Source organism: Delphinus delphis, chromosome 20, assembly GCF_949987515.2.
Source record: "Delphinus delphis chromosome 20, mDelDel1.2, whole genome shotgun sequence".
NCBI lineage: Eukaryota > Metazoa > Chordata > Mammalia > Artiodactyla > Delphinidae > Delphinus > Delphinus delphis.
The window spans coordinates 32,053,870-32,064,491 of NC_082702.1; positions in this window are offsets into that span (position 1 = coordinate 32,053,870).

Below are 10,622 nucleotides of genomic sequence, written 5' to 3' on the forward strand. Positions count from 1 at the left end.
CTATTTTAGTAATGGGTCTTATATACAATGAGAGGATCAGCATAAAGGCAGGAGAATTGGTTCCCAGAGCAGGTGAAAAAAGAGATTTTTATACTCAGTTGGGAAAGGAAGACTGAGATAAGATTGCTACTTTAGAAATAAAGCTGGCTAGCGCCCTGTGTGGTGACATGGTGACACAGCTGCTGTCTTCGGGCTTATCTTAATGGGGTGATCTTCATAGTTGGCTGCACGTTCACTCTCACTTCATAAAACGCTGGGCCTGGTCAGCTCCGTGTTAGTCAAACCAAGTTCCACCCCCGAAGTGGTCAGAGGACAGTCAGAGCCTTCCTAGAAAACACTCTGTCGTGGCCTTAATTGTGGTCACAGATTACCAGCTTGCCAGTTAGCAAGTGTTGGATATTTTTTCTTGTGCAAAGATGAGGACACTGAGTCCCAGTAAACTGTGTTCACACCCCGGACCTCCACTTTCTCATCTGTAGAATGGGGTAGTGACAGCACCTGTCTCCAGGTGTGCTTGAGGGCTGAAGGGGCAGCGGTAGCAAAGGCTCAGCCCAGAGCCTGGCCCAGAGTCAACATTTGGTGATTCGGGGCTGGTCTGAGTGTGAGCACACACGGATGCACACACATGCAGACACACACATACATGCACAGACTCCCCAAACACATGCAGATACACACATGCACACACACAGAGATCTCACACACACAAATATGCACACATACAGACACACACTCACAGGCACACACACAGACATGCATACACAAACCCTCCCAAACATACACAGACACGTGAACAGACAGACACACAAACTCAAAGGGCCCCCCAAAGCACACACAGGACCTCATGCACACAATCATGCATGCACTGACACACACAGACACACACAGACACATGTGCAGACCCCTCACATACGCCCTACACAGAAATACAATTACAGACCCTTCCCAACCACACAGACACACACATGCAGAAATACACACACACACACGGATCCACCCCGATACCACAGACACACACAGGCACACCAACACACATGCAGATACGCACACACAGACTCGGCTCCAGACACACACGCACACACACACACACACGTGCAGACCCTCACAGAGCCTCCGCCACAACCACAGCCATAGCCATGCACACGCCCTCCCCACGCAGACAGCCGCAGACACACCTGCTGCTGCTTTGTTTCCCCCGCAGCTCGAGCAACCAATTTGGGCGGGGAGTGCTGCCGGGAGTACTTCAAAGGAGCCATTCCTTTCAGGAAGCTGGTGAGGTGGTACCGGACCCCAGAGGACTGTCCCAGGGATGCCATCGTGTGAGTCTGCCTGTCCCCACCCTGCCCCTGTCCTGGGAACTGAGTGTGGGAGAAGGCAGAGCCTGGAGCTCCCAGAAGGGCCACTGGGGAGCGGAGAGGAGAGAGCAGGGCCTTCGTCCCTTGACCCCCTGGTCCCGCTCCTCAGGGCAGCCCCCGTACCCGACACTGCGAGCCCCCAAAGGGCCCCAGGCTGTGAGGTCTAAGCTCTTCATTGATTTATGGGGAAACTGAGGCCCTGAGAGAGATGGGACAGCCCCATATCACACGGGCAGTCAGCGGCCCATGTGGTCACTTCGCAGGCCCTGGGCTTGAGCCCTGAGCACTGGGCCCCTCCCGGGCACCCCTCGTTCCCAGGCCTAGGTGGGTACAGGCGGTCTGAGGACGGGGGCGGGCAAAGTCGTGTGGCCCCGGCTCCCTGGGAGGGCCAGGCCTGGCAGGAACCCTGGGAGGGTCAGGAATCACCGAGGACAGAGCCGGGTGTCTCAGAGCTGCCACTGATGCCCTGGGTAACTTCAGACAAGTTTCTGCCCCTCTTGCGGGCTCAGGGTCCTCGTCAGTGCAGGGCGAGGCTGGTCCCGGGGCTCTGGAAGGCCTTCCTGCCCTGAGCGCCCGCGCGGTTTTCTCCCTCTGTGTAGGCTGGTGACTCTCCACGGCAGATCCATCTGTTCAGACCCCAAGGACAGGTGGGTGAAGAAGGCAGTCAAGTACTTGCAAAACACCACGAAGTCACGTGACCTGGCCGCCCAGCCGGCCTGACTTCTCCCTGGCCCATCTGGAGTCTTCCCGCCTCCACGTTCACTACCCCAACCCTGAGCTCCCTGGGTCCAGTGGAGGCCTTACAAGGACAAAGAGGCCGCTGTCCCCTTCTCTGATTAAAGTTTTTCTCCCCCAGTCTGGGTCAGTGTGTTCTGTCCACTCTGGCCTGTCGCCCTGGAAGGGCCCGCAGAGAACATCTAGTCTCACTCTGTCCAGGTCGGAGAGGGAAAATGAGGCTTCGAGTGTGCAGACCACCTTAAAGAGGGGAGGCCTGGGCAGGGGTAGGGCTGAGGGGGGTCTGTGGGGCGAGCAGGGCAGGGGTGACAAGAGGCCAGCAGGTTCTCCCCTCTGCTGCACGCAGGCAGGAGGGGGACCTGGGAAGGGCCGTCTGGATTCTCTCCCATCTTATCTGCCCATGGAGCCCTCCCAGGCCTGCCCCATTCTCCTCCGTGACACCCCAGCTGATGCGGAGCTGAGGACACGCTTCGCCTTACGCATTTGATCCAATTCCACAAATGGTTCTAGAATTCTTCCGCAGGCCAGGGTTCTGTCAAGTGCTGGGGAGCTCCCTGGCCCGGGGGCTCCCACAGCCCCTTCCCCATCTCACCCACCTCCCAGCCCCCACCCACCCTCGAGCCCAGCCAGCCCCGCCCGGACAGTCTTTGCAAGACCAGCTCCACCTGTGCCCAGCTCCCTCTTCCGGCTCCAACCCCAGGCCGGCTCCCAGGGCCGAGCTGCTCCACCTCATCCCGAGCCTCACCCCACAGCCCGCTCATCCCCGCTGCCCCCAGCCCTCGCCTCCCGCCCCAGCCTGGCCCCGTGGTTCCTGCCGACCTGAATTGTGAGCCCTGCCCTACCAGGTGACATCTCACCCAGCCTCAGCCCAAGCCAGCCTCCAGGAAGCTGTCCCTGAGAACAGCTACCCCCATTCTCTCTCTTGCTCTGATTCCTCCCGCTTTCAGGGACTCTGGGGCAGCCCGAGGGGGTTGTTCTCCTGTCGACTCCTGTGTGGGTCTGTAGTCCTGACTCGTCCGTTAGGCTGGGAGCTCAGTGAGTCTCACTGGGGACCCCATAGTGCTCAGAAGGATGTGGACCAGGACCCATCCGCAGACCCCTCTGTCGAGGCGCAGCTCAGGACTGGAGCCGTGGGGGGCTGGGGGAAGTTAGGGTCTTCGGATTCTAGTTCTGCCTCACCCTCCTGACCAGCTGTAGGCTGTGGCTTCTCTCTCTGGGACTAAGTCTGGGAGCAGGCGCAATGGGTCCTTCTCTCCTAGGATTCTGTGACCTGTGTTGTTTGGCGGGGCTGCAATTGAGTTATTTTCAGGTAAAGCTTATGCCTTCTGCTGCCCCCCTGTGGCCAGTTGTCTTATTGCAGGGCAGATGTCAGAGCCAAGCCCACTTTCGAAGAGGCACAAGAAGAAAACAGCAGCAGTACTGCTACTACTACTAATAAGGCTGATGATGGTGATGAACTGTGAACTTCTCTGTGACCCCAGGGTCTCCTCAGCCACAGGTGGGCTCTTTCCCTGCCCTGGTCCCAAGGAGTATCCCTTGAAGAGCTGCCTTGGATCCAGAGTCCTTGGGGCAGCCTAGTCTGAATTCTTTGTGGAAAAATGTCATCTGGATACATGGGGTGAGGGGTGAGAAAAAGGTGATCTCAGAATAGGGGGAGGCAAGGGGGAGCCCCTGGGACAGCAAAGGAGAACAAGGGCTGGGCCCAGATCCCTCGCCCTGCCAGAAAGACACTCAGAGAACATGCATGTAATCCAGTGCATTGAAAACTTGCCTTAAAAGAATCAAAACCTTTTTTTCCTAGTGAAATATGAAAGTGAAATATTCCTCAGAGGCCCATATTGTGAACTCGGATAAGTGGAGGACGATGAGGAGGTAAGGGGTTACCCGGGGGGAGGCCCTGAGAGTGACCGAGCAGGGGGTTGGCTTAAAGGTCCCTCAGAGGGGGAGAGGTGGAGTCAGGACTGGCAACAAAATGCAGGATTCAGAATCCAAGTGTCTACTAGCAGAGTCAGGGTGCAATGTGGGTGGGGCAAGATGCAGGAGATGGGACCAGCTACCATGTTCCCCTGGGAAGAAGCCATTTTAAGGACTCGTGACTGGGAGACTCCCCATGACAGGCTAGTAGGGAGATAGGAAGAAAGAGGACAGGGCAGGAACCAGAGAACACAGAACGGTAGGGAGGGGCGCTGGTCTCTCATTGTTCCTTCCGTCTGAAAAGAGCTTCGCCTCCTCCACATCTGAAATCCAGTCCCCCTTCAGAGCTCAGCTCAAATGCTGCCTCCCTCAAGAAGCCCTCCCTGGTCTCCTTGGTTGCAGTTGATGCCCCACTCTGTGTCCTCCATAAGCTCCCTGCTCTCACCTCAGCTTTACCACATTGTCCCCGGTAAATGTAGTTACTTGCATGTTTGACTCGATGATGAACTCCTTGGGGCAGGTATTTGAATCAGGCAACTCGGTACTTACTGACTCATTTATAAGGGGGGAAAAGTGCTTTGTGCATAGTGGAAATTTGATATATATATTTTCATCAACAAGCCCCTGGGTGAATCCCATGACGGGCACGTCAAGAAAGAAGCTCCCAGAGGAGCGGTGCCCTGATAACATAACTGGGCTTCAAGACCGGCATTGAAGTGGAATTTTGAATTGCGCTGCTCTTCGCTTTCCCACCAGAGGGCGCTCCAGCTCCCAATAAAGATTGAGCCTGATTGATGTCCCTGACCACCAGGTCCCTGGCCTCAGTGCTGGCCCCAGGGGCTGGGGTCACCTACATCCGACTGTAGCTGCTCAGGGCCTAGGGTCAGAGTGTCTGCGGTTGGCCAGCCCTTCTCCTAAGGGAGCAGAGGCAAGGAAACCACCAACGACGCTGCCAGGGGTTAGCGAGATGAAGAGGAAGAAGGAAAACCACTGCTGGGAATTGCAGGGCCACTAATTCCAGATGCAACGTGGGCAGTGCTGAGAGCAGTGCGCCAGGGGTGTTCTCACCGTGTCTTCTTAGATTCTGTATTTGTCTACTTGGCATCCATTCATCACAAGTTACACCTCCCCTGTGATCCAGCTTTCGAAGGCATGCAAAAATCATATTGCAAACTCTCCAACCAATCCTGAATCCCCCAACCACTTCCTTTATATAACTCACTCCCCAAATGAATATTTCCCCAAATCACCCAGGGCCGGGTACCAGACAATGAGGGACAGCGCCCACGCCCCAAAGCCCGCTGGAATGACTCCCACAGGCCAGTCCTCAATTGCTGACCCTGCCCTGCCTTGCTTTTTCTACAGAAACCCAATAAGGGTTGTGGCTTCGGCTTTCCCCTCGCGTCTCCTTCTGCCCTGCGTGGTGTGGCATGGCCCCTTCTCTTGGGAAATGTAAGTAATAAATTCTTCTTTAGTGGCATTCAGTCACCTACATACATTTAAATCCCATGGGTTCATTTTATTTATTTATTTTTATTGACATACAGTTGATTTACAATGTTGAGTTAATTTCTGCTGTACAGCAAAGTGACTCAGTTATACATATACATACATTCTTTTTTATATTCTTTTCCATTATGGTTTATCCCAGGACATTGAATATAGTTCCCTGTGGTATACAGCAGGACCTTGTTGTCCATCCATTCTTTATGTAATAGTTTGCATCTACTAACCCCAAGCTCGCAATCCATCCCTCCCCCATGCCCCCTCTCCCTTGACAACCACAAGTCTGTTCTCTATGCCTGTTTCTGCTTCGTAGATAGGTTCATTTTTGTCATATTTTAGATTCCACATATAAGTGACATCATGTGGTATTTGTCTGGCTTACTTCACTTAGTATGATAATCTCTAGTTGCATCCATGTTGCTGCAAATGGCCTTATTTCATATTTTTTTAAATTAATTAATTTATTTAATTTTGGCTGTTTTGGGTCTTTGTTACACGCACGGGCTTCCTCTAGTTGCGGCAAGCGGAGGCTACTCTTCGTTGTGGTGCGTGGGCTCCTCATTGTGGTGGCTTCTCTTGTTGTGGAGCACAGTCTCTAGGTGCACAGGCTTCAATAGATGTGGCATGTGGGCTCAGTAGTTGTGGCTCATGGGCTCTAGAGCACAGGTTCAGTAGTTGTGACGCACAGGCTTAGTTGCTCCGTGGCATGTGGGATCTTCCCGGACCAGGGCTCGAACCCGTGTCCCCTGCAGTGGCAGGCGGATTCTTAACCACTGCACCACCAGGGAAACCCCTTATTTCATTCTTTTTTGTGGCTGAGTAGTATTCCATTGTATATATGTACTACATCTTCTTTACCCATTCATCTATCGATGGACATTTAGGTTGTTTCCATGTCTTAGCTATTGTAAATAGTGCTGCTATGAATATAGGGGTGCATGTACCTTTCTGAATTATAGTTTTTTCCAGATACATGCCCACGAGTAGGATTGCTGGATCATACGGTAATTCTATTTTCAGTTTTCTGAGGAGCCTCCATACTGTTTTCCATAGTGGCTGCATCATGGGTACATTTTAACAGAAGAGGGTCAGGGACCTGTTCTGTCTCGGCTTTGCCACTGACTGGTTGTGGGGTTTTTTTGGGGTTTTTTTGCGGTACACGGGCCTCTCACTGTTGGGGCGTCTCCCGTTGCAGAGCACAGGCTCCGGACGCGCAGGCTCAGCAGCCATGGCTCACGGGCCTAGCCGCGCCGCGGCATGTGGGATCTTCCTGGACCGCGGCTCGAACCCGTGTCCCCTGCATTGGCAGGCGGACTCTCAACCACAGTGCCACCAGGGAAGCCCTGGCTGTGGGTTTTTGACACGATCGCTTCACCTTCCTGGGCCTGTTTCTCCATGGAATGATGAAATCGAACCCTTCTCTAACCTGCTTTAGGGTGTAGCCAGTTAGAGAATGGGGCTTAGTCTGCTGCCGTCCTGCCTCTCACATTGCCCTTAGGGGAGCAGAGTCTTCGAAAACCTGCAGTTTCCCCATAATTGAATTGCCATGACCCCTTCTCCAAAACCACCACGCACACTGCAGGGATGAGACACTCAGACAAGCAAAGGGGCTGGGGCCTTGTTGAGAAGTAAGCCTTAAAAGGACGTGTTCAGCACATGGACACACCCGTTTATAGCAGTGCTATTCACCAAAGCCAAAGGTGGAAACAGCCCAAGTGTCCATCAGTGGATGGATGGATAAATAGTGTATGTCCACACAACAGAATATTATTCTGCCATAGAAAAGAGCGAAGTACTGGTACTTGCTACAATGTGGATGAGCTTTGAACACATGCTGAGAGAAGCCAGACACAAAAGGTCACATATTGTGTGATTCCATTTACATGGAATGCTCAGAAGAGGCAAATCCATAGAGACAGAATGCAGGTCGGTTGTCACCAGAGGCAGGGGCATAGGGCAGCCTGCTAAAAGGGTACACGGTTTCCTTTGGGGGTGATGAAAATGTTTGGAACTAGACAGAATCAGTTGTTGCACAACCTTGTGAATACACTGAATGCCACTGAATTTTTCACTTTAAAATGGTTAATGTTATTCAAACTTCACCTCAAAAAAAAGAAAAGGGACGCATTTCATACAACCTCTTTTCTGCAGAGTAATATAAACGTAGGCACAGGTGTGATATATGACCTCAGGATGGAGAACACCTCTGAGGAGGGTAGGGAGGGGAAAGGGATGACACAGCTGTGACATTTCACCTATTAAATAGAGTGATCTGAATCAAAATATGGCAAACCCGGTTGTCTGTTGTATTGTATCTGTAGTTCTCTGTATCTGAAATCTGTCATAATATAAAAGAAAGAAAAGTTTAATTAATTGTTAAAAAAAAGAGAGAGAAAGAGAAAAGAAGGAAGGGAGGGAGGGGCTTCTGAGCACTTCTGAGCCCAGCTGAGTCTAAATACAGCTTTCAGATCATCACAGGGCTTTGCAGAGGTAAAGGCCTCTTATGCTGGATGGTGGTGAACAGACCACAAGTTGACCACCCAGAAGTGACAAAAGAAGGTGAGGTCTGAGGCCACTAAGGTTGGAGTGGAGCGTTCAGTCCCCACTGTGTAGCGAGAGGGGTAAAGGGCTGCCTGCAGAGCTGCACTGTCCCTACCCCGCAAGTCTGTCACTGCAACGGGACAGCAAGGAAGCAGAGAAAGACTGAAGGAGCAGAGAGGATAACACAAACAAGCACAAACTAGAAACATTTCTGGACTCAAAACAACCATGTTTGTTCTGCTTGTTTACAGAGAGTATCACACGGCTTTCACGGTAAGGGACCCTAAGCATTAACAAGGCTCCCTTGCGATGCTCAGCCCTCTGCATGCGCGGGTTCTGGGACTAGAAATGCTAGCAAACAAAAGTATTACGTTTAGTATTGAACGTTCTGTATCTTTTTTTGTTTTCATCAATCTATGGATCAACTCTTGCTTTATTTCTGGAAAAGGTCTTGAATTACATCTTTAAAAAATTCATTCTGATTCCTTATTGGTGTTTCTTCTACCTTCTGTGCCTAATCATTTTCCCACTGATCCTTTCTCCCTCTTTATTTCCATTTCATTTGGTTGGTCTTTTATTCCTGTCCCTGTTTTTAGCCCTGTCCATTCTCCTAGTGTTATTTCCAATATTGACTTCATATCTAGGATGTTATTTTTTTCACTTCTTGCCTCGGCTCTGCCAGTGCACGTTTCCATCACGGCTCTCTCTCTCTCTCTGCCTCATTCATCCTTTCCTTGAGCTCTTGTATCTCTTTGATATATTTTATACATTTGTGTAATTTGTAGTAAAAATTTTGGTCACAGGCAATATTTATCTGCTCAGTGGCAATGTTCTCTGTTGCTGTTACTGTTGTTATTATTATCATTTGTGTTGGTTCGTTTTATAATTTTGAATGAGACGTTAACTGGGCCAAATATTTCCTGGAGGTTCCTGTCAGGGAGGCATGGGACTTTGTTCCAGGCTAGTGGGCATTTTCCTTAAGACCCAGAGTTTTATGTGTGGGTTTCCCTGGTTTTTTAAAAATGAAATTTCTTATCAATACAAAATACATAATGTATGGGGCTTCCCTGGTGGCGCAGTGGTTGAGATTCCGCCTGCCAATGCAGGGGACACAGGTTCCTGCCCTGGTCCGGGAAGATCCCACATGCCGCGGAGCGGCTGGGCCCGTGAGTCATGGCCGCTGAGCCTGCGCGTCCGGAGCCTGTGCTCCGCGACGGGAGAGGCCACAGCAGTGAGAGGCCCGCGTACCGCAAACAAAACAAAACAAAACAAAACAACATAATGTATATGTAAGGTAGACAAACCAATAAAAAATAAACACCAGTATACCTACCATCCAGCTTACTAAATAGAACCTTCCTGCTGCTCTGAAGTCCCCATCCCCCTCCCTGTTGTCCTCCTCCCATCAGCCTCCGGAGACATCTACGCTCCTGAATTGAGTGTTCATCATTCTCCTTGATTTTCTTTCATTTGTCACATGTGTGTATATACATACTACATATGCACGTACGCGCACATCCCTAACAATATGTTGATGCATCTTGTATGTTTTTAAACTCTTGAACTTTATGTAAATGTAACATATCTCATACACATGCTCTCCCGTGACTTGCTTTTGCGGCTCCCTGTTCTCTGAGATTCTTCCCCGCTGATGTGCACAGCCAGCTACAACTCATCATTTTCCCCCGTGTGACGACCAACCCCTTCACCCATCCTCTTGGTAATGGCCACTTGGATTATTTCCAGATTCTTGCTATTACAAACAGTGCTGCTTTAAACATTTTTTAGCTTGTCTTCTGGTGCATGTGTCGAAGAATTTCTCCAGGGCAGTGGCTCTCAACTTTGGAGGCACTTACCTGGGAAAGCTTTGCCAAAACGCTGGCACCTGCAGCCCTATTCCAAAAGATTGGCTTAATTGGTCTTTGGAAAGGAGGGATCCCAGGCAATGGTGTTTCTGTTGTTTTCTGGGGAGGGGGAAGCTATCCAGGTGATTCTAATGCATGGCTAGTGCATGTATCTTTTTGAATTAGTGTTTTTGGTTTTTTGGCTATATACCCAGGAGAATTGCTGGGTCATATGGTAATTATATATTTAGTTTTTTGAGAAACCTCCACACTGTTTTCCACAGTGGCTGCACCAATTTATATCCCTGCCAACAGTGTTTGAGGGTTCCATGAGGGACTTTTAACCACATCTGCAAATCCCTTCACGTCTGCCACACAAGGTAGTCTAATCACAGTAGTGATGTCCCATCATACTCACAGGTCCTGCTCAAACTCAAGGGCAGGGCATTACACAAAAGTGTGAGGCATTGGGGTGTCATCTTAGAACTCAGCCTACCACAGGGGCTTCAGAGTCAAGCCACACCCATAACTAAAATCCACCAGCAGGGACCAGGATAAGCAAAAGCAAACTTAGAGGATCAAGTCAAGTTTCAAGGACAAATACCAATGAACACTTTTCTTTACTGTCAAAATAGAAAAACCCAGGTCTCTTAAATCCACATGATCTCTCTATTTGGCAAGATCCATTCCAAGTCTGCGTTGGTGGAGAACAAGAAGAACAAAGTGT